The following is a 26,648-nucleotide window of genomic DNA, read 5'->3' as shown; positions in this document are numbered from 1 at the left end:
CTGGAGACAGACTTGCCAGAGTGGGTGAAGAAGCTAGACCTTGTGTCCTGTGGTGCCTGAGACTCAAACCCTTCGTTCTAGGAAGGCAAGCACAGACCTGTGGCCCTGTACCTGATCGCTTGAGCCCTGTTTACTTCCTCAGTGCTTCATCAGAGATAGGCAGGGAAAGGCCAAGTTTACAGGCAGAAAGGAAGAGCTCATGTCCCAGGCTCCCTAAAACTTGGAGACGAGAAAATCTAGATGCCTGGGCCGGGCCAAGCCCTCAAGAACTCTGTCCAGCGGCATCGCGTGTCCAGATTTCCACCTTTGTGAGTAGCTATAAAACTAAGATCACTTGATGGCTCAGCTCACGAAGGCCTTGCTTTTTTCCCTGTTTTTTTGCACAAGGGCTCCTGTTTGAAAGGGCCTGGCCTGGAGCTGGAGCCAGGTTGCTTGAAGGAAATGGGTTTTCATCAAATGTTCACAGGGACTGTATCCGCAGATGCAGAAGAGGAAAAGAGAACAAAAGTACGGGAAGGTTAGAGGGAATGGAGAGGTGATGGTGGGAAAGGCAAGAAGCGAGACAAGAAGGAAGGGTTAATTAAAGGCGAGTAGCTCACCTGAAAACTCAAGGATTTCTCCCCTGTCACCAAAATGTCCCCACCCAATCTAACTGACCCCAACACTTTCGCCGCCCTTGGCCACAAGGTGGCACTCTTTAGACTTTCTTCCTCCCCCCCCCCCCAAAAAAAAAAAAAACTAAGGAGGGGAGGGAACAAAGACAGCGCACTGCCCCAACCAAGAACAGTTTGAAAACCCACCCCATCATGCTTAAAATCTAGGACAAAGAGCCATCGGGACGGAACCACTTTGACTGCCAATCTTCAAGCACAGCCTGGGAACAGCCTGGAGGCCCGAGCCCAGGAGCTCCACAGAGCACAGCGCCCTGGGGTCCCTGAAACCCGACACCCAGGCGCCAAACCAGCGGAAACCTGAACGAAATCCTTGAACTTCTTTGTACAGTTGCTTCCGGGTGTTTTCAGGGAGCCTGGGGTCCCGAACGGAGCCCAGGCAGCTTATGGAGCGTCGCTGATGTCCCAGGGACACAAGAGAGACCAGCGCTCCGGCTGCAGCATGGACCGCGCGAGGTGCCCGGGCGCGAGCCTTCGGGGACTCTACATGCCTGCTACCTACTGGTGTGCACCGGACACAGGGGCCGCCAGGAAGACTGGGGACCAGTTTGCTATGGGGGTAGGGGGGTTTCGATCTTTATTTCATCCTGGACAAGTAAGTGCCTAGAGGATGGTGCTTTGCGGTGGGCCTTCCCCCAGGGTGAGACACAGCTGGGCTCAGGTCCCCAGCTGAGGGCCATCTAGGCTGCTTAGTCTGTTTTTCTTGATGTCCCTAGTCCCAAGCTTGCAAGTCCCACCCCGGGAGGATGCAGTTGGCTCTAGCTGTCTGATTACTTCCCACCTTGAGTAGAAGGGTTTAGAACAAGAAGTAGAACTTTCAGACACTTCCAAAGTTAGAGGCGAGGGCACTCTTAAAAGCCAGCCATCTCCTTTTATGAATGTCCGGCCACAAAATGCAGTTTTTGTTCTCATGGCATGATGCCTGATGACCCTGGACACTCAGTGGAAGTCCAAGCCACGGAGTCTCTACCTCGGGGGCTCCAGCTGGTCCTTTGTGTGGACTTCTTCTCTTCCCCTTCCCCCCACCCCCCCAAGGGTGCTGAGCACCAGTCCTGCTCCCTACCCTATAGACAGAATGCCAAATTCACTGCCACTCTTGTGCCTAAATGTTATCAACCAAAAATGATTTCAGATACTGGCAAATGCCCCCAGAGCCCTTTGCCTTCAGAACTGAGCTGTAGGTGAGTTTGGGCTGTTGGCTTTTGACTGATGGGCTGCCAGGGAAGCCAGTGCAATTGGCCTCCTGACTAAAATGGACTCAAGGCCAGTTCCATACTTTCCAGATCCCCACAGGGTTGCCAAGTTGCAGTCACTCAAGTATGCTTCAGGCGCTCTGCTGAGAAGCAGCAACAACAATAGAAAGTCCCTCAAGATCCAGGCTCCTTAGCTCCATGCCAGTGCCAGGAGAGGTGCTGGCCGTTACAGTGGTGGGGAGATGAATCTCACAGACTGGAAAGTGTTTGGGAGTTGAAACAAGAGTCCAGAAAAATAAGCTGGCTGCTGGACACCAAATGTGCTTCGCCCTTGCTGCTGGGGTTTGTTTTCCGCAGGAAAACTGTGCTGAGCTCCAGGTTCTTCTGGATAAAGTGAGCTCTCTCTCTTGCAGATTTACAAGAAGGTGGATACTGGAATTCAGGCCTGGGCTAAGAAATGGGAACTCGTTTGTTACTTTAGCAGGTGGGAGCTGGCGCTCCTGGGTCAGGGTGACTCTGGGACTGTGTCTGGAACCAAAGGGGCTCCCCACTGTGCCCTTAGGAGCTTTGGGGCCTGAGCTGCCCCTCAGTTAGCAGGATGCTTGCCTAGAGTCCCTAAGCCCGGGGTTGTTCCCCTGCACCATAACCCACTGTGGAGGTGGTGCATGCCTGGAAACCCTGCAGTTAGGAGGTGGAGGGAAAGGAGCAGGAGTTCAAGGGAATCCTGGGCTCCTGGGCTCCCAGGCTACATAGAGGGTTTGAAGCTAATCTGGATTACCAATTAAGACTGCCTCAAAAGACAAGCAAACAAACAATAACAACAAAAGCCACAGCCCAACCAGTTCCAAGGGGCCCCTGGGAAACTTGAACAAGCAAAGTCACCATGTCCCCAGAGGACGGCCCCGGTGCTACGAATGAAACCGGGTGTCCCACATCCATACCAAATCTATAATTTGAACTGAACTTCTGGTCCAATTTATAAGTGAAATTTCGTCAGGTGATGGAAGGGTTCAAAAGATTCATCTCAGGATTATTTTTGAGAGGAGAAAGACTAGATCAAAAGGTATAAATTTTTTTCTTTTGGAAAAGAATAGGGAAGACATAATTTCTCTGCAAATACTGAAATGTACTAGAAGGCAAACTATTGGAAACAGTTTGACAAGTTCAAAGTGTATGTGGACAAAGTAGAAAAAAATATAAGCACCTGTGAGCACTTAAATGAGTGGGTAATGATCTCATTACCCACTCAGGGTAATGTTTTGATTTGCATTTCCCTAATGGCTAGTGAGGATGAGCATTTCTTTAAGTGCTTCTCTGCCATTCGATATTCCTCTACAGAGAATTCTCTGTTTAGCTCTGTTCCCCATTTTTTAAGTGGATTACTTGGTTTGCTGCTTTTCAGCTTCTTTAGTTCTTTATATATACTGGATATGAGTCCTCTGTCAGATAAAGGGTTGGTGAAAATTCTTTCCCAATCTGTAGGCAGTCGCTTTGTTTTGATAACGGTGTCCTTTGCTTTGCAGAAACTCTTCAGTTTCATGAGGTCCCATTTATTGATTGTTGCTCTTAGAGCCTGTGCTGTTGGTGTTCTGTTCAGGAAGTTTTCCCCTGTACCAATGAGTTCTAGGGTATTTCCCACTTTTTTTTCAAGCCGATTTAATGTGTCTGGTTTTATGTTGAGGTCTTTGTTCCACTTGGACTTCAGTTTTGTGCAGAGTGACAAGTATGGATCTATTTTCATTTTTCTACATGTAGACATCCAGTTGGACCAGCACCATTTGTTGAAGATGCTATCTTTTTTCCATTGAATGGTTTTGGCGTCTTTGTCAAAGATCAGGTGTCCGTAAGTGTGTGGGTTTATTTCTGGGTCCTCTGTTCGGTTCCATTGATCCACCATTCTGTTTCTATGCCAGTACCATGCAGTTTTTAAAACTATTGCTGTATAGTACAGCTTAAGATCAGGGATGGAGATACCTCCAGAAGATCTTTTATTGTAGAGGATTGTTTTAGCAATTCTGGGTTTCTTGTTATTCCATATGAAGTTGAGAATTTTTCTTTCCAGGTCTGTAAAGAATTGTGTTGGTAATTTGATGGGCAGTGCATTGAATCTGTAGATTGCTTTTGGTAAGATGGTCATTTTTACTATGTTAATCTTGCCAAGCCATGAGCATGGGAGATCTTTCCATCTTCTCATATCTTCTTCTAATTCTTTCTTCAGAGACTTGAAATTTTTTTCATACAAGCCTTTGACTTCCTTGGTTAGGGTTACTCCGAGGTACCTTATGTCATTTGTGGCTATTGTGAAGGGTGTTGTTTCTCTAATTTCTTTCTCAGCCCTTTTGTCTTTTGTATACAGGAGGGCTACTGATTTTTTTGAGTTAATTTTGTATCCGGCCACTTTGCTGAAGGTGTTTATCAGCTGTAGGAGTTTCCTGGTAGAGTTTTTGGGTCACTCATGTATACTATCATATCATCTGCAAATAGTGATAATTTGACTTCTTCCTTTCCAATTTGTATCCCCTTGATCTCCTTCAACTGTCTTATTGCTCTAGCAAGGACTTCCAGCACTATGTTGAAGAGATATGGAGAGAGTGGGCAGCCTTGTCTTGTCCCTGATTTCAGTGGGATTGCTTTAAGTTTCTCTCCGTTCAGTTTGATGTTGGCTATAGGCTTGCTGTATATCGCCTTTACTATATTTAGGTATGTGCCTTGTATCCCTGATCTCTCCAATACTTTAAACATGAATGGATGTTGGATTTTGTCAAATGCTTTTTCAGCATCTAGGAAGATTTATCATGTGGTTTTTTTCTTTCAGTTTGTTAATATGGTGGATCACATTGATGGATTTCCGTATATTGAACCACCCCTGCATACCTGGGATGAAGCCTACTTGGTCATGGTGGATAATATCTTTGATGTGTTCTTGGATTCGGTTTGCAAGTATTTTATTAAGTATTTTTGCATCAATGTTCATAAGGGAGATTGGCCTGAAATTCTCTTTCTTTGTTGAGTCTTTGTGAAGTTTAGGTACCAAGGTGACTGTCGCTTCATAGAATGAGTTTGGTAATGTTCCTTCTGTTTCTATTTTGTGGAATAGTTTGAAGAGAATTGGTGTTAGCTCTTCTTTGAAGGTCTGGTAGAATTCTGTGCTGAAGCCATCTGGTCCTGGGCTTTTTTTGGATGGGAGACTTTTGATGACCGCTTCTATTTCTTTGGGGGATATAGGTCTATTTAGTTGATTTACCTGGTCCTGATTCAGCTTTGGTAAGTCAAATCTATCAAGAAAATTGTCCATTTCATGTAGATTGTCAAATTTTGTGGCATATAGACTTTTGAAGTAAGTCCTAATGATTGCTTGGATTTCCTCAGTGTCTGTAGTTATATCCCCCTTTTCATTTCTGATTTTGTTGATTTGGGTGGTGTCTCTCTGCCTTTTAGTTAACTTGGCTAAGGGTTTGTCGATCTTGTTGATTTTTTCAAAGAACCAGCTCTTGGTTTCATTGATTCTTTGAATTGTTTTATTTGTTTCCAATTGATTGATTTCAGCCCTGAGTTTGATTATTTCCAGCTGTCTACTCCTTCTTGGTGTGTCTGCTTCTTTTTTTTCTAGGGTTTTTAAGTGAGCCATTAAGGTGCTTGAATGAGCTGTCTCAGATTTCTTCTTGAAGGCACTTAGTGCTATGAACTTTCCTCTTAGCACTGCTTTCATTGTGTCCCACAAGTTTGGGTATGTTGTGTCTTCATTTTCATTGATTTTTAGAAAGACTTTAATTTCTTTCTTTATTTCTTCCCTGACCCAGCTGTCATTTAGTAACAAGTTGTTCAGTTTCCGTGTGTGTAGGCTTTTTGCTATTTCTGTTATTGTTGAGGTCCAGCTTTATTCCATGGTGATCAGACAAGATACAAGGGATTATTTCAATCTTCTTGTATCTGTTGAGGCTTGCTTTGTGACCCACTATATGGTCTATTTTGGAGAAGGTTCCATGAGGTGCTGAGAAGAAGGTAAATTTTTTTGTGTTTGGGTGTAAAGTTCTGTAAATGTCTGTTAGGTCCATTTGATTCATGACCTCTGTCAGAGACAATGTTTCTTTGTTTAATTTCTGTCCTTTGTTGAGAGTGGGGTGTTGAAGTCTCCCACTATTAATGTGTGGGGATCTATATGTGCTTTAAATTTTATCAATGTTTCTTTCACAAATGTGGGTGCCCTTGTATTTGGGGCATAGATGTTCAGGATTGTGATGTCTTCCTGGTGGAATTTTCCCTTGATGAGTATGAAGTGTCCTTCCCCATCTCTTTTTATTAATTTTGGTTGAAAGTCTATTTTATCAGATATTAGAATGGCTACTCCTGCTTGCTTCTTGGGTCCGTTTGCTTGGAAAGTCGTCTTCCAACCCTTTACCCTCAGGTAATGTCTATCTTTGTGTCTTAGGTGTGTTTCTTGTATGCAACAGATTGCTGGGTTTAGTTTACGTATCCATTCTGTTAATCTGTGTCTTTTTATTGGAGAGTTGAGTCCATTGGTGTTGAGAGAGATTAATGACCAGTGGCTGTTAGATCCCATGATTTTGATATTGGCTGTGGTCATCAGGTTGTGTGCTTGGTTGCTTCTTGTTTTACTGAAGTGAGGTTATTTATTTCCTGTGTTTTCTTGAATGTAGCTAGTTTTCCTGGGTTGTATTTTCCCTTCTAGTGTCTTCTGTAATGCTGGATTTGTTTGTAGGTATTGTTGAAATTTGTTTTTGTCATTGAATATCTTGTTTTCTCCATCTATGAGGACTGAGAGTTTTCCGGGGTATAGTAGCCTGGGCTGACATCTCTGTTCTCTTAGGGTCTGCATGATATCTGTCCAGGCCCTTCTGGCTTTCATAGTCTCTGTTGAAAAGTCAGGTGTGATTCTAATGGGTTTGCCATTATATGTTACTTGGCCTTTTTCTCTTGCAGCTTTTAATATTTTTTCTTTGTTCTGTATACTTACTGTTTTGATTATTATGTGGCGGGAGGATTTTCTTTTCTGGTCAAATTTGTTGGGTGTTCTGTAGGCCTCATGTATTCTAATTGGCCTCTCCTTTAGCTTGGGGAAATTTTCTTTAATGATTTTGTTGAAAATATTTTCTGGGCCTTGAAGAAGGGAGTCTTCTTTTTCCTCTATACCTATTATTCTTAGGTTTTGTCTTTTCATATTGTCTTGGATTTCTTGGACGGTCTGTGTCAGGAATTTTTCGGATTTAACATTTTCTTTGACAGATACATCGATGTCTTCCATTGTATCTTCTACACCTGAGATTCTTTCTTCCATCTCTTGTAGTCTGTTATTTAGTCTGTTATGTAGGTTATGCTTACCTCTGTAGTTCCTGTTTTCTTCCCTAGATTCTTCCTTTCCATTATTTCCTCCATTTGTGTTTTCTTTAATTTTTCCAATTCTATCTTCAGGTCTTGAGTTGTTTTGTTTACTTCCTTCACCTGTCTGATTGTACTTTCCTGTTTTTCTTTTAGTTCCTTCAACTCTGTTTCTTTCATTTCATTCAGTGCTTTAAGCATTTCCTTTCTAAAGGCCACAAACTGTTTGGCTGCAGCTTCCTCTATTTCTTTACGGATGGCAATATTCTGTTTGAGTTTATCTTCCTCTATGTCTTTACGTATCTTATTTGTTTCCTCTGTTATCATCTTCATGAGCATAGTTGTTAGGTCATCTTCTTGGATTTCAGTTATGCTGGGGTGTCCAGGGCTACTTGCCCCTGGGTAACTGGGTTCTGGAGATGCCATATTGCTCTGTCTTTTGTTGCTTGAGCTTTTACGCTGGCCTCTACCCATTGTGCTATCTTAGGTGTTTGGGGTTATTTTCTGGTGGTTCCTGGGGATCCTGTGGTGGAGAGAGTCCCCTTTGCAGAAAGCTGGTTTTTCCTGAAGGATGTCTTCTCAGCTTTTTGGGTATAGTCCCTGGATGGCTGGTGTTTTTTCAGGAGTTGCTCACCTCAGGGATATAGACCTGAGTTGTAACTGTGGTCTTTGTTAATCGAGAGAGTTCTCCTCTCACCCAGGGAAGTCCTGAGGGCAGCTGCCCTGTTTCTGCGTTTCTTGTTGTAAATTTAATGATTAGCTGCTGTGACCCAGTTGGACATCAGGCGCGCAGCAACTGTTTGTGCCTGTGTCTGGAGCACAGCTGAGTGATCGTGCCTCAGCCCCACTGGTCTGCTAGACTTTTTCTGGGAAACACAATGACTGTGTTTTATGGCCGCCGAGTTCTGATTACTGGTCACTGTGCTGATCCTGCTGCTGCTGCTCAGAATGAGAGTCCTCCCGGCGCCGCCATCTTGCCCGCGAGCCCGCAAATTATTTTTTGCTCACTGCTCATTCCACCAGTAAGATAGTTCTCATCCGAGACTCCAAATGATGTAACTGGCTCTGCTTTTCCTTGAAAATAATTCTAGTGTTTCATAACCTACTTTAAAACAAAACTGAAAACATTAGATTTTAATGAAGTATTTCTTCTGCTCTTAGTTCTTACCTCATCTTCAGAAATAGACCCTTCCCTGCATAAACCTGAGCTGCTCCTGCAGAATGAGCTGGCAGTTCCATTGTCTTCCTGGAAATCACTGCAGGACTCAGTGCTGGCCACAGCAGCAGCAAGCTGGAGATGATCCAGGCTGGAGATGGTAGGTTCCTATCAACAGGCCTCTTTGCAAAATCCTGGAAGACAGGCAGGGCAGCTGGTACACTCTAATACCTGAACAACTGCAGCTGCTTCTCTGCCCTCCCTAGGGTCATGTTTGTCCTGGGGAGAGGCACACTCTTCTACCCTCCCCACTTCTCTGCAAACACATTTTGAATGGAATCTCCTCCTCCTGGGATCTAAGCCTCTGTCCAACATCATGGTACTTTTGGCTTGACAGAGCTCTGTTGGTGACTCCCGTTCTTTCCCAGGCTGGCCTTCTAGTTCACTCTCACACCAATATTCTCAGGGCATTCCTGTGCCACCCAAACTCTTAAATAGTTCAGAGGACCCTGAGGACATTGGGATGAAACGATCCTAATCCCGGGTTCCTCCTGTCCCTTGCTTCCATACAGAGACATTCTAGTCCTTTTCCATGCAAGTCTCACAAACTCTTACACTGTCAAGTTCCTTCTCACCCTGGACCAGTGTCCTGGTTTTCCAGCCTTCATTGGTCCAGCTGGTTTCTGTAGATTTCTCATCCTCATCATCACAGTGCTTGGTGAGGCCAAGATGGGTTTTCCTCTTTTGAGGCAGGAGAAAGTAAAGAAAAAGCCAGCTTAGACCAGTTAGACCAGTTCCCCTAATTATTTGTTTTCTGGATATAGTCATTCCCAAAATGTGGGTGCCAGAGGTGTTACCTGAAAATAGCTTCATAGACAAGCAAGTCTGTGAAACGGTTGAATCATTTCCATCCTACAGAAATTCTCCACTGCGTAAAACGATAACACATTTATTCATTACCAACTATTGCATAACAAACCACCCCTGAAGCCAGCAGCTTAGAACACAGGTAAAAAGCTGTCTCCTACTTTCCACGGGTCAGGATTCAGGGGAGACCCAGGTAAGGTGCCTGCTTTGGTCTCAGACACTGCAGTCCCCTGAAGACTTGGCAAAGCACTGGAGAATCAGCGCCCAAGTTACCAGTGTGGTGCCTGGGTTTCCTATGGTTGCCACTGAGTATCCTCAGAGTAAGTGATCCAGGAAGAGGGGAGCCACAATATCTCATACCCGTGTCTCAAAAACCAGAGAGCATCAATTCTGCACAGTGACGTAAGCCATGTATGAGATACCTAGCTGGCAGGTGTGTGAACTCAGTGTGGGCAACTCTGGAGGTCGCCTCAGAGGGGAGCTAGTGCAATTCGCTATCAATGTGCTGGTTTGAAGGCACAATCGATGAATAAAACATTCCAGGATGCTGGAATTTCATGGTGTATGCTTTGGAGGAAAACTACCAGGATGGTCGGGTGGGGAGTGAAGGTCTCAGAGGCTCGTGAGCGGAGGCAACAGGTGTGCCTATCTAGAAGAGCCTAGAACTGGAGACAGACTTGCAGTGACTGCCAGAGTGGGTGAAGAAGCTAGACCTTGTGTCCTGTGGTGCCTGAGACTCAAACCCTTCGTTCCAGGAAGGCAAGCACAGACCTGTGGCCCTGTACCTGATCGCTTGAGCCCTGTTTACTTCCTCAGTGCTTCATCAGAGATAGGCAGGGAAAGGCCAAGTTTACAGGCAGAAAGGAAGAGCTCATGTCCCAGGCTCCCTAAAACTTGGAGACGAGAAAATCTAGATGCCTGGGCCGGGCCAAGCCCTCAAGAACTCTGTCCAGCGGCATCGCGTGTCCAGATTTCCACCTTTGTGAGTAGCTATAAAACTAAGATCACTTGATGGCTCAGCTCACGAAGGCCTTGCTTTTTTCCCTGTTTTTTTGCACAAGGGCTCCTGTTTGAAAGGGCCTGGCCTGGAGCTGGAGCCAGGTTGCTTGAAGGAAATGGGTTTTCATCAAATGTTCACAGGGACTGTATCCGCAGATGCAGAAGAGGAAAAGAGAACAAAAGTACGGGAAGGTTAGAGGGAATGGAGAGGTGATGGTGGGAAAGGCAAGAAGCGAGACAAGAAGGAAGGGTTAATTAAAGGCGAGTAGCTCACCTGAAAACTCAAGGATTTCTCCCCTGTCACCAAAATGTCCCCACCCAATCTAACTGACCCCAACACTTTCGCCGCCCTTGGCCACAAGGTGGCACTCTTTAGACTTTCTTCCTCCCCCCCCCAAAAAAAAAAAACTAAGGAGGGGAGGGAACAAAGACAGCGCACTGCCCCAACCAAGAACAGTTTGAAAACCCACCCCATCATGCTTAAAATCTAGGACAAAGAGCCATCGGGACGGAACCACTTTGACTGCCAATCTTCAAGCACAGCCTGGGAACAGCCTGGAGGCCCGAGCCCAGGAGCTCCACAGAGCACAGCGCCCTGGGGTCCCTGAAACCCGACACCCAGGCGCCAAACCAGCAGAAACCAGAGCGAAATCCTTGAACTACTTTGTACAGTTGCTTGCGGGCGTTTTCAGGGAGCCTGGGGTCCCGAACAGAGCCCAGGCGGCTTATGGAGCGTCGCTGATGTCCCAGGGACACAAGAGAGACCAGCGCTCCGGCTGCAGCATGGATTGCGCAAGGTGCCCAGGTGCGGGCCTGCGGGGACTATGCATGGAGGTGCTCCTACTGGTGTGCGCTGGACATGGGGACTCCGGGAGGACTGCAGACCAGTTTGCAATGGGGGGGAGGGGGGTTTCGATCTTTATTTCATCCTGGACAAGTAAGTGCCTAGAGGATGGTGCTTTGCGGTGGGCCTTCCCCCAGGGTGAGACACAGCTGGGCTCAGGTCCCCAGCTGAGGGCCATCTAGGCTGCTTAGTCTGTTTTTCTTGATGTCCCTGGTCCCAAGCTTGCAAGTCCCACCCCGGGAGGATGCAGTTGGCTCTAGCTGTCTGATTACTTCCCACCTTGAGGAGAAGGGTTTAGAACAAGAAGTAGAACTTTCAGACACTTCCAAAGTTAGAGGCGAGGGCACTCTTAAAAGCCAGCCATCTCCTTTTACAAATGTCCGGCCACAAATGCAATGTCTGTTCTCATGGCATGATGCCTGATGACCCTGGACACTCAGTGGAAGTCCAAGCCTTGGAGTCTCTGCCTCAGGGGCTCCGGCTAGTCCTTTGTAGGAACTTTGTCCCCCAGCCCCGCCCCCGCAGGGTGCTGAGCACCTGTCCTGCTCCCTACCCTATAGACAGATGCCAAAATCACTGCCACTCTTGCGCCCTAATGTTATCAACCAAAAATGATTTCAGATACTGGCAAATGCCCCCAGAGCCCTTTGCCTTCAGAGCTGAGCTGTAGTTGAGTTTGGGCTGTTGGCTTTTGACTGATGGGCTGCCAGGGAAGCCAGCGAGATTGGCCTCCTGACTAAAATGGACTCAAGGCCAGTTCCATACTTTCCAGATCCCCACAGGGTTGCCACGTTGCAGTCACTCAAGTATGCTTCAGGCGCTCTGCTGAGAAGCAGCTACAACAATAGAAAGTCCCTCAAGATCCAGGCTCCTTAGCTCCGTGCCAGTGCCAGGAGAGGTGCTGGCCGTTACAGTGGTGGGGAGATGAATCTCACAGACTGGAAAGTGTTTGGGAGTTGGAACAAGAGTCCTGAAAAATAAGCTGGCTGCTGGACACCAAATGTGCTTCGCCCTTGCTGCTGGGGTTTGTTTTCCGCAGGAAAACTGTGCTGAGCTCCAGGTTCTTCTGGATAAAGTGAGCTCTCTCTCTTGCAGATTTACAAGAAGGTGGATACTGGAATTCAGGCCTGGGCTAAGAAATGGGAACTCGTTTGTTACTTTAGCAGGTGGGAGCTGGCGCTCCTGGGTCAGGGTGACTCTGGGACTGTGTCTGGAACCAAAGGGGCTCCCCACTGTGCCCTTAGGAGCTTTGGGGCCTGAGCTGCCCCTCAGTTAGCAGGATGCTTGCCTAGAGTCCCTAAGCCCGGGGTTGTTCCCCTGCACCATAACCCACTGTGGAGGTGGTGCATGCCTGGAAACCCTGCAGTTGGGAGGTGGAGGGAAAGGAGCAGGAGTTCAAGGGAATCCTGGGCTCCTGGGCTCCCAGGCTACATAGAGGGTTTGAAGCTAATCTGGATTACCAATTAAGACTGCCTCAAAAGACAAGCAAACAAACAATAACAACAAAAGCCACAGCCCAACCAGTTCCAAGGGGCCCCTGGGAAACTTGAACAAGCAAAGTCACCATGTCCCCAGAGGATGGCCCCAGTGCTATGAACGTAACCGGGTGTCCCACATCCACACCAAGTCTATAATTTGAACTGAACTTCTGGTCCAATTTATAAGTGAAATTTCTTCAGGTGATGGAAGGGTTCAAAAGATTCATCTCAGGATTATTTTTGAGAGGAGAAAGACTATATCAAAAGGTATAATTTTTGTTTCTTTTGGAAAAGAATAGGGAAAACATAATTTCTCTGCAAATACTGAAATGTACTAGAAGGCAAACTATTGAAAACAGTTTGACAAGTTCAAAGTGTATGTGGACAAAGTAGAAAAAATATAAGCACCCGTGAGCACTTAAATGAGTGGGTAATGAGGTCATTCTTATTTTTTTAATGTTCTTTGGCAAATAATGAGGGATGTCTGTGTAGCCTCAGGCTTGTGTCTTACAGAGAATGACAGGAATACACAAGCCTGGAAGAAGACTAGAGGGAGCTTTGCCTAGCTGATCCCTGTGCTCTTCAGCGGGTGAACACTAGCATAAGGGAAATGCAGTAAGCTGCAAAGGTTCTGCAACCTAATTTACTCTCCAAAGACTGATCTTGGTATGGAAAAGCTAGTCAGAAAATAGCCTAACATTTTAACTTCCAAAGAAAAATATATGTGAAAGTTAATGCATGAACAACAGCATTCTGAATCGCTAATAATGAACGAAATGAAAAGGCTCAAAGGGGATAGTGTGTATTAGGCTGGTAGAGTTTTTTAGGGCATCACAGTGGCACTGGCCACCTGTGTCCTGTCTTGGTAGGGACAGTGTGGACTGGTGGTCTTGTGGACTTGAACTGCATGGTAGAATTCTTTAGAAAGACGGAAGAGCTGAGTTCCTGCTGCCCAGAACAGTAGCTACTTGCCATATGTGTTCCCCATGCAAATGAGGGCATGAACTTTTAATTTTGTTTAAATTAAATAGTCTCATATGGCCACCATCTGAACAGAGAGGACCAGTGAAGATGCATCTGCAGAAAGTGTCATGTGCTTTTAGCACAGCTAAAGGTCTTCTTTTCCATCCAGCGAGTCTTTATCTTGAAAAAAAAATTTAAAAAAGCATTCAAAAGGAGCCCCTTCCTGCCTGTGGTAGTGCTGCTTGTAGCAAAACGCTGAGAATTACCTCAATGTCCAACAATGGGACCTAAGTAAGCCATGAAGCATGTAGAGCACTGGACGCCCATTGCACAGTGTGCATGTTTGCAAGAGATTTCAGGAGAAATATCTAATACTTGTACTCTTATGATTCCAAACATTGTGTGTATTCCACTTTTGTAAGAAGCAAGGCCAGGCTTGATACCAATGGGAGACCAAGGCCAACCTGAGCGAAGTAACTAGATCCAGGCTCAGAACAGAGCAAAACAAAACTAATAGCTCTGTGTGTGTGTGTGTTTGTGTGTGTTTACACCTACTGTTAGGATGGCATTCTTCTCCAGAAGCTGAGTTTTAGCTTGCGATTTTCCAAATTTCTCTACAATAAACATACCAGTTTTATATTCAACAAAATGTGACTTTGAGGCTTTCCACTCTGTGTCTACCCCTGTCGTGGTCCGGGAGGACTCCATGCTCGCTGGGCCTCCTCCAAGCACGGGCCCCATTCCAGCTCCCCCATCCCATCTCCCCTTTCTGGCTATGTGAGGGCACAAGCAAGGAAGCAAGCAAGAGTGGTGAGGGGGGATGAAAGCAGAATTACCTGTAGCTCTTGTTCTGCCATCTCTGTGCTCTCACACACCGTCACCTGCACAGACTTGAAAGTCAAGTTTCACCAGAGGCTGAGGCTCTAGGAAAAGGGGAACAAGTTCATTAGATCAAACGTGTCACCAGAGTCAGGCAATAATAAAAGACTAGTGGCCTTAAGTGTCCATACCCAGTGACCTCCCTTCAGTACCCGCAGAGCCTAGATGAGTGAGGATGAAGCCTGGAAGTCGGTCCTACCTGGAGAACCCGCTGACTGCGGCCATCGAGCTATGATGCGCATCAGTGGGGATGAGGACAGTGCTGCTGCCTTAGGCCTTCTCTTTGACTACTGCAAGTCCCTCGAGACAGGAGAATTCTGCCTGTGAGCAAAGCAAGGGACAGCCAAGAAGACCCGGATAAAAGAAACTGTCTGGGCACCAGTGAAGTCCAGAGATGCTTGAGCGGAGGAGAGAACCGGGTGCAGGTGGAGAGTTCCAAGCGAGAGCAGTACAGCCTGTCCATCACAGAGAGTCCGGCCGTCATCCCCATGTCAGGCATCACTGTGGTGAAAGCTGAGGATTCCACACCGGAGTTCATGGCACCATGTGCACTAGCCCCCGCAGATGGCGAGGAGCAGCGGGTCGTCATATTTGAACAGACTCGGTATGACCTGCCCTCAAGCCAGCCACAGCTCCTATGTCAGGAACAACCAGCGCAGTAGGCCTGCAGCACTTACAGGGAGAGCTTCAGGGATGGGACCTCAGAGAAGTCTCAGAGGACTTCTGCCTCTGCTGAAGACTATCTGAACGACCAGGTGGGGAGTAGAACATTTCAGTACATCCGGACACCACCAAATCTCTTCTTCAGAAGCAGGGGAGGGCCCATGACCTCCCTCAACAAAGGACAGTTCTATGCCGCAACACGCAGTGAGACTGGAGACAGCAAATGCTCCCGACACCCCAGCGGCAAAGTCAGGAGTGCGGCGATGGCAGTCTTCAGTGAAGGCAGAAACCGGGACCAACAGCTGCAATACTGCAGGTACTGGCATTCCCGGCAGCACACTGCCAAACCCAGAGCGTCCTCGACCTCGCTGACTACAAGGAGAGCTGCAGCACCACTGCAGACATTGAAGAGATCACACACAAGGCTGTTTCCTTCACCCGGGATGGGAACCAAGAGGCAAAGACTTTTCATCACCGTGAACTGCTCGAGTACAGATTTCTCCTCCCAGAAGGGCGTGAAAGGACTTCCTTTGACGATTCAGATTGACACATACAGTGACAGTAACCGCAGCAAGAAAGCCGTCCACAGAGCGCACTGCCAGATCAAGGTCTTCTGAGACCAGGGAGCAGAAAGAAAAATCCAAGAGGAAGACAGAAAGCAGAAGAGGAAGAAAGGGGAGGGCCAGGCCTCCCAACCCAGTGCAGCAACTCCTCTGAGGGAAGGCTGGCCGCCAACCTTTCCAGAAGAAAAGTGACCTCGCGTACTTGAACACCCTGCCTGACCTGCACTCGCAGCCTGTGCTCTTCAGTCCAGATGTTCACTCTGCGAGGACTGCACAGGTGTATTTCACCACAGATGATCAAGAGAAGCCGCGTCCTCGTTGAACGGATGTTCAGGCCATGGAAGAGTGGTTTGGTCCCACACCGTCTAAGCAGAGCAAAGAAGAAAATGTGCGGCTAGCGCTTTTGTACGTGTGGAAGGAGAGTGATGAGGTGTCCCATGCTCTGAGGCTGAGTTCACCCACAGTGAAGGGCCTGATGGAAGCGCTGTCTGAGAAGTACGGGCTGCCAGTGGAGAAAACCACAAAGCTTTATAACAAGAGCAAAAAGGGAGTCCTGGTGAACATGGATGACATCGTTGAACACTCCTCAAATGGGGACACCTTCACTGAAACATGGAGAGCATGGTGGAAGGCTTCAAGATCACGCTTATGGACATCTGAGTCCCCTTGTCAGGAGCTTCTGGTGCACTCCTTCCTGGGAGAGGTGGGCTCGCTGCCCTCCAGCCTGGAGACCCATCTCACTCACCTCACCCATCTCCAGTGACTGTTACAAGACTGCTGGGAAGGGGGCGGGGTCTTGGACCAACTGTCAGCTCTTCCACTTGCTTGGAGCTGAAGCCTGTGCCTCTTGGCTAATCCCTTTGAGCCTGTCAGGCCCTTATTTATTGTCCACTTTTCCCCCAAGAGCCTGGAGTCCAGGCCCTCCAGCACTCTACAAGTTACTCTGATAGCTCCACATGAGACCCCTAGAACTCCCCCTTCAAGGGAAACTCAGCTAGTCCACTCATCACAAAGAGCCTGGGGAACTGTGATGTCTTTTTTCCTTACCTCTCCACATTTCTTGAGTGGATGGACAAGATGAGCTTCTTCTTGGCTCACTGGTCATGGGTGGGGTAAAGAGGACACCCATTTTCTGGCCCGGAACCTGCAGATGGCTCTGAGGAAGGTCATTTTGTTTAAATGCCTCCAGGGGATCTCAGCAAACAGCCACTGGGCCTTGTTCAGGAAGACATTCCGCTACCAGGTCAGTAATAAGGAGCACAAAGTTTGCTTGACAGCCGTTGTCAGGAGCCCTTGATTATGCTGGAGGACTTTAACTGAGATGCCACAAAAGGGAGATGCCACAAAAGGGCGGCAAGCCAACGCCAGAATGATTTTTGAATCCTGCTTTAATGACACTAATCACATAGATATCTAAGAATAGCATAGCACATTATACATCTTATGGGGAATACAACCTGGCCACAGGTACGGGCTCAGAGATGTTGCCTCTGGAATCGGTGTTTAGGAGTCTTCTAGGTCAAGGAACTTTGCAGTTCCCGCCGGGCCTAAGACGCATCTTCTGGTGAATTGAAGGGCCTTGGAGTTTCTCTGCTCCAGCCAGGCCTCAGATGTAAAGGAAGCTGCGGTTGATCAGGAGCCACCTTCCAGGGCCGGTCTGATAAGGTGGTCCCTCCCGGGCCAGTTTGTTAAGCTGCTCTGGGATTTTCAAACAGCCGTTCGGGAATAGGCTGGGTATGGGCGGTCTTGGGGCTTCCTCACCGAGAGTCTAGCCTGCCGTGCCTGTGTAGGCTCAGGCTGCAGTTTTATACACTTTTTGGGGCATGGATGCCTTATAGATCTTTCACAAATACCAGCTGCTAATCAGCTGACATCACCTAATTTCATTACTTAATGCCTTAAGGGTGTTGCCCAGTCACTGTTACCAAAAAATGGCTCTTAATTTTGCTCCTGACAGCTCTGCTGTCTTTAGGCTCGTTACGGAGAGAGAAACAGAAAAAAAAAAAAAAGGTAGTGATTTTAAGTTTTCCTCCTTAGCGGCATGGTAGCCAGTCCTTAGTCCTAGGGAAGGAATCCTGGGCTCCCTCCCCCTTTCTTTTAATCATGATCTGTGGCCTGAGCCATCAGCTCAATGACACACGAGATAAAGCGAACAGGGATTCAACATCCCTTCCAAGATCCTGGCCTGAACCCTCCACTTTGTTAAAGCAGAGAGAGATGCTGGCAGCACACTTACCATCTCTTCACTCCCACTTTACTTGCTCATGGCTTCCGGTTCTCTGTGTCCCAGGAAGTCTTCACGCACTGCAGGGCAGGTTGGGTAGCTGTGCTCCTGTTCCTGGCGTCATGGGGACAGATGGGACCTTTGGCGGATTGGCTGGGTGCTCTGGTCATGTCTTCCTCTTCCATCTGAAATATGGGTAGGGACAGCACATCCTTCACGGAGCAGCAGGCAGTGTTGACCTCCAGATCCGCTGTCTTCCACCATAGCAACATGGCTAGCCAGGCTATGTCAGGCCTTTCACCACATAGCTCCACAAATTGGGACTTCTGGACTGAGGCTTCCCATTCCACAACTCCCTCAATTCTCCTTGGCTATAGCTCCCTGTCAGTAATCATGACACCAAATAATATGCAGCTCACGGCTTTGCACTAGCTGCAAGTTGAACCAAGCATGTCACTCCTTGACATAAATTCTCACAGATTTGGTCTTTTAAAAGGAAAGTCTGATAACTGTGCCAGCGCCACCTTCCTAGTGAGGCATGCATGTTCACAGAAAAACAAGAAAGATAGAAAACTCCAGGCCTCCCCTGGACAAGGTGTTTATAATTTAGCTATGTTTATTCAGTACTCATTCCGGACAGTGGGTGGATTCAGTTGTTATCTGATTTGCATAGTTATGAAACCATGAACAGTTGTTTACACTACAAAAGAACAAATTCCCTTAAAAAAAAATAAGCTACATAACTCAGCTTGGGTTGAATTCCATAAGAGGCCCTCCTTCACTGTGGAAAAAGGGAATGGGAAAAGGGGGAGATGAAGTGAGAAGGAGGGCCTGGGAGGGCAAGCTATGATATGGAGAAAAGCTAATTAATTAATTAACGACCAAAAAACACCCAAACTAAATGACAGCCTGGTATCTGTTACTTTTTGGATCACTCTAATGGTTTTCCATCAGCTGCTCAATTGCTCTAGTCCTAATGATCTGGCCCTTTCCTTTCTTCTCCTGGCAGCTTCTCTATTCTTACTGCCCATTGACACCCTCGGTGAAGATAAGCCAAGGAGAATGGCAGGAGATGAGGACTTTGCTGCAATGGGTATGTTCAAAGAAACAGTCCCAGCACAGTCTGTTAGGCTAGGTTGCTTAGCAAGCTCTGATGTCATCACCTGCCACCACCAGGTAAAAGCCAGGTGGAGCTCCAGATATGTAGGACCTGTCTGTCACTGCTCCCTCAATCTGACTTTCTCTCCTGGGGCACTCTCCCCTCCACCATTTCCCACTGTCTTTCCATCTCTTTCCCACTCTGCCCTTAAATAAACCTCTTTGCATCAAACTTGTTGTGCAGTGTTTAATTCATATACTATTGCAAAGTATCTATTTTTTCATTCATTATGTGTGATGAAAAGCAAATCGTGACATTAAATAGAGTCATGAGTGTCTGATTGTTGCAAGTTTGCATAGTGAAGAGGACCAAAGGCTCTCTCGGAGAGCCTCCTAGCTGCAATATCAGCTCTGTGTCTCCTGTGGTGATAAAACTTAGAAGTAGAATCCCAGAGGTTCATGGTGTTGTGATATATAAATTACATGCTACAAACAGGTGTGCTACAAGAAAGTTTCTTTTGGGAAAACTGAGGCAGACCGTGTGGGCCAGCATAAGAGAGAAGAGAATACAGAGTGGGGAGGGAGACAGAAGGACAGGCAGAGAGAGGACAGAGAGGTGGCAGCTGCTGCCTTTACCTGTCAAGTTGCTCAGCAACCTAGAGGCCGGCGGCCTAGATGCTAACCCATGGACCACCTTTCCCAGAAAGAGCGCCCTGCTTTCCTTCACTACCTAGTGTCAGCACGACAGTCAGCTCTCAGAGGCTCTGCCACACAATCGGGACAGCGAGAAATTTTAAATTTGAGGTTGTTGATGATTATTACCATTTCACGTGGATTTACCTTTTAGTTAAACAGCAGCTATTCCTAAACCAGCTATATACCCAAATCACCACACAGAGATTAGGATTTAATTAATTAACCTAGAGCACAGTGCTGGGCAATAATTACTCCACCTTATACCTCCAAGGCCACATAGCTTCTTCACATTCAGATTTCCCACATTATATGTTGGTATAATGTTCTTTTGAAATGTGTACACCTTACCCTTGTTCATTCAAATGCTGATTGCTCTCCCCTACTCTCTGGTTTCAATCTGGACATTGCATTGTGATACTTATTCTAAGCATCACCCGTCTCTAGTTACAGGACAGGCTGGATGAGTACATTCAGCTGGCAATTTGATGCTCCAAAATTGTCCCTGAGAATGACTGACAGGATGCTTTCAAGACTCAGAATGTTTAGCTATGTGGGAGAGAAAGGCAGGGGCCTCAGTTCACGCTGTCCAATAAGGACAGTTTTGCCTGAGAAAGGATGGTAGAAAACTATTCTCTATCTACACTAGCACCAGTAAAAGTAGCTAGATTAATCTACCCATGTGGTATGATTTAGCAAGACATCCAAAGGCATAGCTGGCCCCAAATCCTTCAAGCTACTAAGATGGACACGAGACCCACTCACTGGCATAGTGACCACGCGGTGTGGCCTGAACCTAGTCTCAACTAGTGTCCAGAGTGTCCACACAGAGCCCTTTTCCTGTTGGTGTGAGCTCAGAAAGAGATGGTGACCTACAGCAGATAGGAACTAAAGGCTGTACCCGGGTTCTCAGGCTGATGAGCTTTTCAAAGGCCTGGTTTGCCAGCAACTGTCTGGGGACACACAGGATTACTTCCTCCACTCTTCAACTCTGACTCACCTCCTGCCTCAGAAGTCGGATCCATTCCATGAAGTATAAAACAGTCATCTGGAAGAAACACTTTCTCCATGAACTCTGAGATCTGCCACGGCAAAAGGACAGCATTAGCTGTCCCTCTCATGTCCCAGGCTTGCACAGTCATGCTCTTCACCTCTGCTTCAGCTCCAAGCACTGTGATTGCTTTTATTTCCCTCCCTACCATGCTTCGATGAACATCTTTTTTTTTTCCTTATCAAGATTTTGGCAGTATCCATGAAAACATGGTGCTAAAAAGGGAGCAGAGAGTTCTATGTCTTGATCCACGGGCAGCAGAAGGGGACTGTGCATAACGCAAGGGTTAGAAGAACTCATCTATTCTCAAACACTGCCACCACAGTGATGGACTTCCCTCAACAAGGCCACACCCACACCAACAAGACCACTCCTCCCACGGTGCCCTTCCATGTAGCCAAGCATTGAGACTGTGGGCCATACCCGTTCAAACCACCAGAGATGGCTTGCTATTGTTAAGGGAATGTGAACTGATTTAAAAATCAGTTATACACACACACACGCACGCACGCACGCACGCACGCACACACACACACACATCCACCAGGCTTCACGTGTGAGAAAGCCAAAGGCTCTTGTGATGAAGCATTTGAGGGCTGTCTTGTCTTTGTTTTCTGGAGTGCTCTTTGGTCTCACTGTACCTAGCTACATTCCACTCTGACAGGTGTAGGGGCACATTCTGAACTTTGTCATACCCAGAAGGAGAAAGATCCTCAGACACCATAGGCTGAGATATGCCTGTTTCTCACCTCTGTCACAGTGTCTCTTTGCTAACAGCAAGGCTCCCAATTTATAGCTAGGCACAAGGCCACCCAAAGTTGAACATTGTCCAGCCTCCTAAGATCTGTCCTGGCTACAGAGGACTGACTAAAGGGATGTGCACAGAAGTGTCAATCACTGTGGGGTGCCCTCTTAAAGGTCAGACTCTCCTCTCTTTTTCTCTGTCTGGAAGGCCTGGCACTCAAATGCCTACAGTAGGCCTAAATGAATGAGGAGGCACCTACCTCCAGAATGGTTGTCAGCTACTATATGAGCTCCAATTGTCCTCTGGATGTTTTGTTTTAGATTTGGGTTTTGTGCTGGAGACGGACCCAAGGCCTTGTGCATGCTGGTGTATGCACTACCACTGAGACACTGAGCCATGACCCTGCATGGATCTTGTGTCAGAAAAGAAAGTCTTATGTATTTAGGGCAGTGTCAACTACAAGTTCCGTTATCTTGGTACCTGAATCCTGGAGCCTACCTGCTTTCTCCTGCCATCTGCAGAAGGAACAATTCAATTTTTTTCAGAGCAGATTATTCAAGTTCTTCCTCATTTATATTATATAATTCTTTCTGTATGTGTTTATGCCTGTCTGTGTGTATATATGCACACATATGTGGACACACATGTCATGGCTCCAGTGGGAAGTCAGAGGACCACTTGGAGGGTATTAACTCTCCTTTCCCTCAGGGCACCTGGCTTGGCAACACATACTTTGCGAAGATGAGAAGTCTCACCAGCCCCATCAACGACTTTCTAGAAGAAAGTCAGCTCCAAGGTGACTTAATTTCTTTACCATCCAGTACTGACTTACAATACAACTGAAAGATCTTCATCATGCCAGTGCACATAATAAAACTTAATAATATATTATGTATAAAAAACACTTGGGTCATCACCTTACACAGCTTTGTCCCAATGCTGGCAGGTGAGACAGGCAGATCCCTGTGAAATGCAGGCCAGCCTCATCTATAGAGTGAATTTTCAGGGTATCCAGGGCTAAATAGAGAAACCCTGTCTCAAAACACCAAATAAGAATAAGAATAATAAAAAGACTAAGAGCTGGGGATTTTGAGTACGTGACTTTGATCCAGTCCTCAGGTGGCAGAGGCAGGCAGATCTCTGAGTTCAAAGAAGGCCTGGTCTATATAGTTAATTTGAGGAAGGACAAGACTACTCAAAGAAATCCTGTTTTGAAAAACAAACAAAAATTAAAAATTAAAATTAAAAAATTAAAGAAATGATAGTAATAATAATGAAGATGAGGAAGAAGAAAAGAGGAAAAAGAAGAAGTAGAATTGGAACCAGAAGAAAAATCAGAAGAAGATAAACAAAATGATGAAGAAGAAGAGGAAGAAGATGATGAAGAAGAGGAAGAAGATGATTTGTGTAAGGGTCTCAAAACAATCACTTAAGCTTTCCTGGAGATTGGAGCAGGAAATATCCCCTGGAGGCAGCTGGGAGACCTCAATGGTAATCATTACCAGGTGGAAGGCTTAGAATGTGGGGTGCTAAACACAGAATAGAGCCCTGTGATCTCTACTCTGACAGGAGGAGGGAGGCAAAGGGGCCATGTGAAAGACCAGCTTAGAGAGGCAGGAGAGTTCCACTAGCACCACTAACTACCACAGGATACAAAGCTGCTAAAACAAGCACAGATGAGGTCACATGGGTGACACAGCCAGGGTGGCAGTGGTGGTCCCCGGGGAAACGGGAGGGTTCATTCTACCTGGCTTCTCTTGCATTTGGATTTATCTTGCTACAGTGTCCTCTCTGAACTGTTCTTGTCATTGTGGTTGTTGATCCTCTCCCATGTTGACTATATTGTCCCTTCAAATCAATCTCACAAGTCACACATCAACTCTCTGCCATGGATGAATGAACTCTGCCCACACAGTGACCCACAGTCGTCTCACAGATTGGAGGAACCAAGCTCAGGCTTCTCAGACTGTGTTAGCGAGGCTACGTATTTGGGCAAATCTGTTTACACTGTAGCACCATTGCTCAGGACATGAGTCCTTTTCTTTCAGGGATTGAAGAGGGAGCATCCTCAGAGAAGGTGGGGGAGTCTGCTACTCCTGGAACCAAAGCCATGATCACCAGCTCCTGCTCCACAACCCCACTATTGCTTTAAAGCCTTGATCTGGATTCCCATTCACAGAGATCAGCCTGTTAAAGGGGTGAGAATGCAAGCTCCAGAGCCTGCAGAACACACCTGTCTCTCCTCTTGCCTCTGCATGTAGCCCTGGGTGTAAGACCTGGGCAGCTAGCTCAGCGGACCCACTTGTGCTTCCCCAGACAGTCCACAATCGATGGTGCCAAGTAAAGCTGGGGAGAAAAGAAATGTGTTAGGAGAGAATTAGGGTGAGGAAGACTCAGCCCAGCACCAGCCTGTAGGCATCCAGGAGCAATTCTCCAGAGACAGAGGCCCTGGTTAAACTCAGCTTGCAAGCTGACCTGAAAGTATTGCTGCATGGATGAGCAAAATGGGTGAGAAGGGATCTTGGCCATGCTGCTCTGCCCCTGGCCTCCAGAGCATCCCTCTCAGGCTAGTATGAGCTGGATCTTTGGCTGTACCTACCAATAGGCCTCCTTCTTAGCATTTGTTTGCCTGGGAGAGTGTGGAATCTGGCTAGGGAGGTGACTTCATCCTTGGGAGGAGCTGCCCACAATGAGGACTGACCATCTGGTAAGTAGAACCAAATCCCCTAAGGTTCAGAGGAAAACCATTAGTTACAGCAGCTTTTCAGTGCTACCGTTTAAATTCAGTTTCTTGACTTTGGAGAAGATGCTCATCTCAGAGATTTTCTCCATTGAATCGAAAAAAGCACAGCCTGGGAAGCACAGCCAGGTCAACTGTTGATTCCTTCAATCTCGCATTCACCCCATGTATGCTCGCTCTAGCACACCACGGTCTTGGCTCAGTTCAGAATGAATTTTAGGGAGCAAAGCTCCCCGGTCCCACTGAGATGGCTAATGTGGAACCTACAACCTTTGCACTTGGTAGGTTAAGTCAAAATGATCTCAAGTTGAAGGCTTAAGGCAGCTTCGCAGAGACCCTGTCTCAAAAAGGTATAGGAAAAATCCAAAGAATAACTAGTACTGGGAGGACAAGGAGAAAGTAGAATTCTTGTACTTTCTAGGGACTAAGATAACCAACCCAGCCACAACTCTAGCCCCTAAAACTCTGTGTGACATCAAAAATATATCTCCTTCTGTCATCTCACCCAAATTCACCTGGGCAGAGAGGAAGAGGAGGCCATGACATGTGAGGACATCATGGACCACTGCTTACAATCTCTTAAAGGCCTGATATTAGGTGCTGTAAGTAGTGACAAAGACAACTCAGTGAGCAGAGAGAAAAAGGCACAATAGTCGTTCATAGAGGAAAAGGAGTTGAGCTGTGGAAAGATGAGCAGATCTGACCAGATTGGAGATTCCTGCTTCTGACAGTTAGTAGTTTTATGGTTTTGGAGAAACATCTCTGATCTCTTTGAGTCTCAATCTCATATGAAAATTATATAACAGAAAATACCAACATATAAGGCTGTGGAAAGGAATGAACGACAGAAATGCTGAGTAGAAGAAAAGGATCAAAATAGACACTCTAATGATGGTCATGCCTTCTCCTATTCAAATGAGAGTTTTCATTGTTAGTTCTGGTTCATGTTGGGCAGTGATTGCAGGGGAGGCTTAAGCAGCTGGAGTTTGGTTACAAAGTGTCTTACATGGGCAAACTGAGCTCAGCCATGTTTTCAGCAGCTTGGTGCCTTGAACGGTCTTTGTGGCAAGGACTTCAGGTTTCATTACAATACCCTGTGGATGTGTACCTGGCCTGGATATGTGGCCGTGCAGCCTAAGTCTCTGAGGCAGTGCTTCTATGTCAAAGAGTTGGTAGGTGGGTACGCCTTATGAGAGGCCAGAGAGAAAAGGCCAGACTTAGAAAATCAACAAAGGCTGAAAAAGAAGCTGGCAAGAGTGGCACAGAAAATCAGGCTCTAAAAGTAGCCCTAGCCTGACCTGTGGTTCAGTTTTTTAATCTCACCTACTTGGATGATGTAGAGAAAGTATACAAGAGAGACAGAAAAGACTGAGACAGAGAAAGAGCCACAGAGACACACAATGAAAAGAAACAAGGAGAGAGACACAGCCAGCCTGAGCAACTTAGCAAGACCGTGTCTCACACTAAACAAAGTATTGCCCAAATGTGATTGATCACCTGTAATCCCAAGAAGTAGAATCTCAAGAAGTAGAAGCTGGAAGTTCAGGATATTGAGGCCAGCTTGAGCTTATGAGACTTTGTTTCCTAAAAATCGCAAAAGTTAAGAAGAAAAACAGGAAAGGAGAAAGGATTTTAAATGTGGTAAAACGTTTCCTTCATTCATATGAGGCCCTAGTTTCAATCCCCAACAACACCAAAAGGAACAACATGTCACTACATCCGTATCTATCATCTTGCAAAAAAAATTAGTCCAAGTGGATAAAAAAAACCTCAAAATAAAAGCAGATACACTAAAACTAATACAAAAATTAAAACATGATACACACACACACACACACACACACACACACACTCTAAACACAGAAGGTAAAGCACAGGCATAGAAATTTCAAAACCATGAGCTGAAGAAGTGACTCGCTGAGTAAGGGCACTTGTTGTCAAGCTTGACAACCAGTATTTGACCCTTCAGATGGACATAGTGGGAGGAGAAAATCACCTTCTGCAAGTTGACCCCTAACCAGCATCAAGCTATGGCAGAAGCATCCCCACCCGCACATATCCATACACAAATAAATGTGCCTAAAATTTTGGACATAGATTTCAAAACTAGACAACTCGAAACACTATAGGTCTAATGGCGTAGACATTCAAGACCAAATGATGTAGAAAAGGCAAGGCTCCCTGTAGATTCACACAGAAGCTGGATGAGAAAAGGGAGACTACCAACATGATGCTTGGGAGGGGACCACAGAGTGCTCTGGATATTTTGCAATGTTGTGGGAAGAGGTAATGATCTATGTATGACAATGCACACAGCATCTTTGATGTTTTCTGAATGGACAGATACCTGCAGTGAAGAAGCATGGACACTGCTGTGACAGCACAGGGGAGACAAAGCCTTTCCCCCTTCCTTCCCTGCTGGCTGTGGCCCATTCCCCTACCATTTAGCACTCATGCTCTTCTGCTGGGATTCCTGTAGCTGTT

General features: G+C 46.5%; 1 pseudogene; it reads left to right on the top strand.

The window, feature by feature from the left end:
- The first annotated feature begins 481 nt into the window (after window positions 1-481).
- LOC132649072 (grainyhead-like protein 2 homolog) lies at window positions 482-17,792 on the top strand (annotated as a pseudogene).
- Window positions 17,793-26,648: the final 8,856 nt, after the last annotated feature.

Source organism: Meriones unguiculatus, chromosome 18 (assembly GCF_030254825.1).
Source record: "Meriones unguiculatus strain TT.TT164.6M chromosome 18, Bangor_MerUng_6.1, whole genome shotgun sequence".
Taxonomy (NCBI): domain Eukaryota; kingdom Metazoa; phylum Chordata; class Mammalia; order Rodentia; family Muridae; genus Meriones; species Meriones unguiculatus.
Note: the sequence above shows the minus strand (reverse complement) of the source record. Positions and strands in the feature narration are given on the sequence as shown.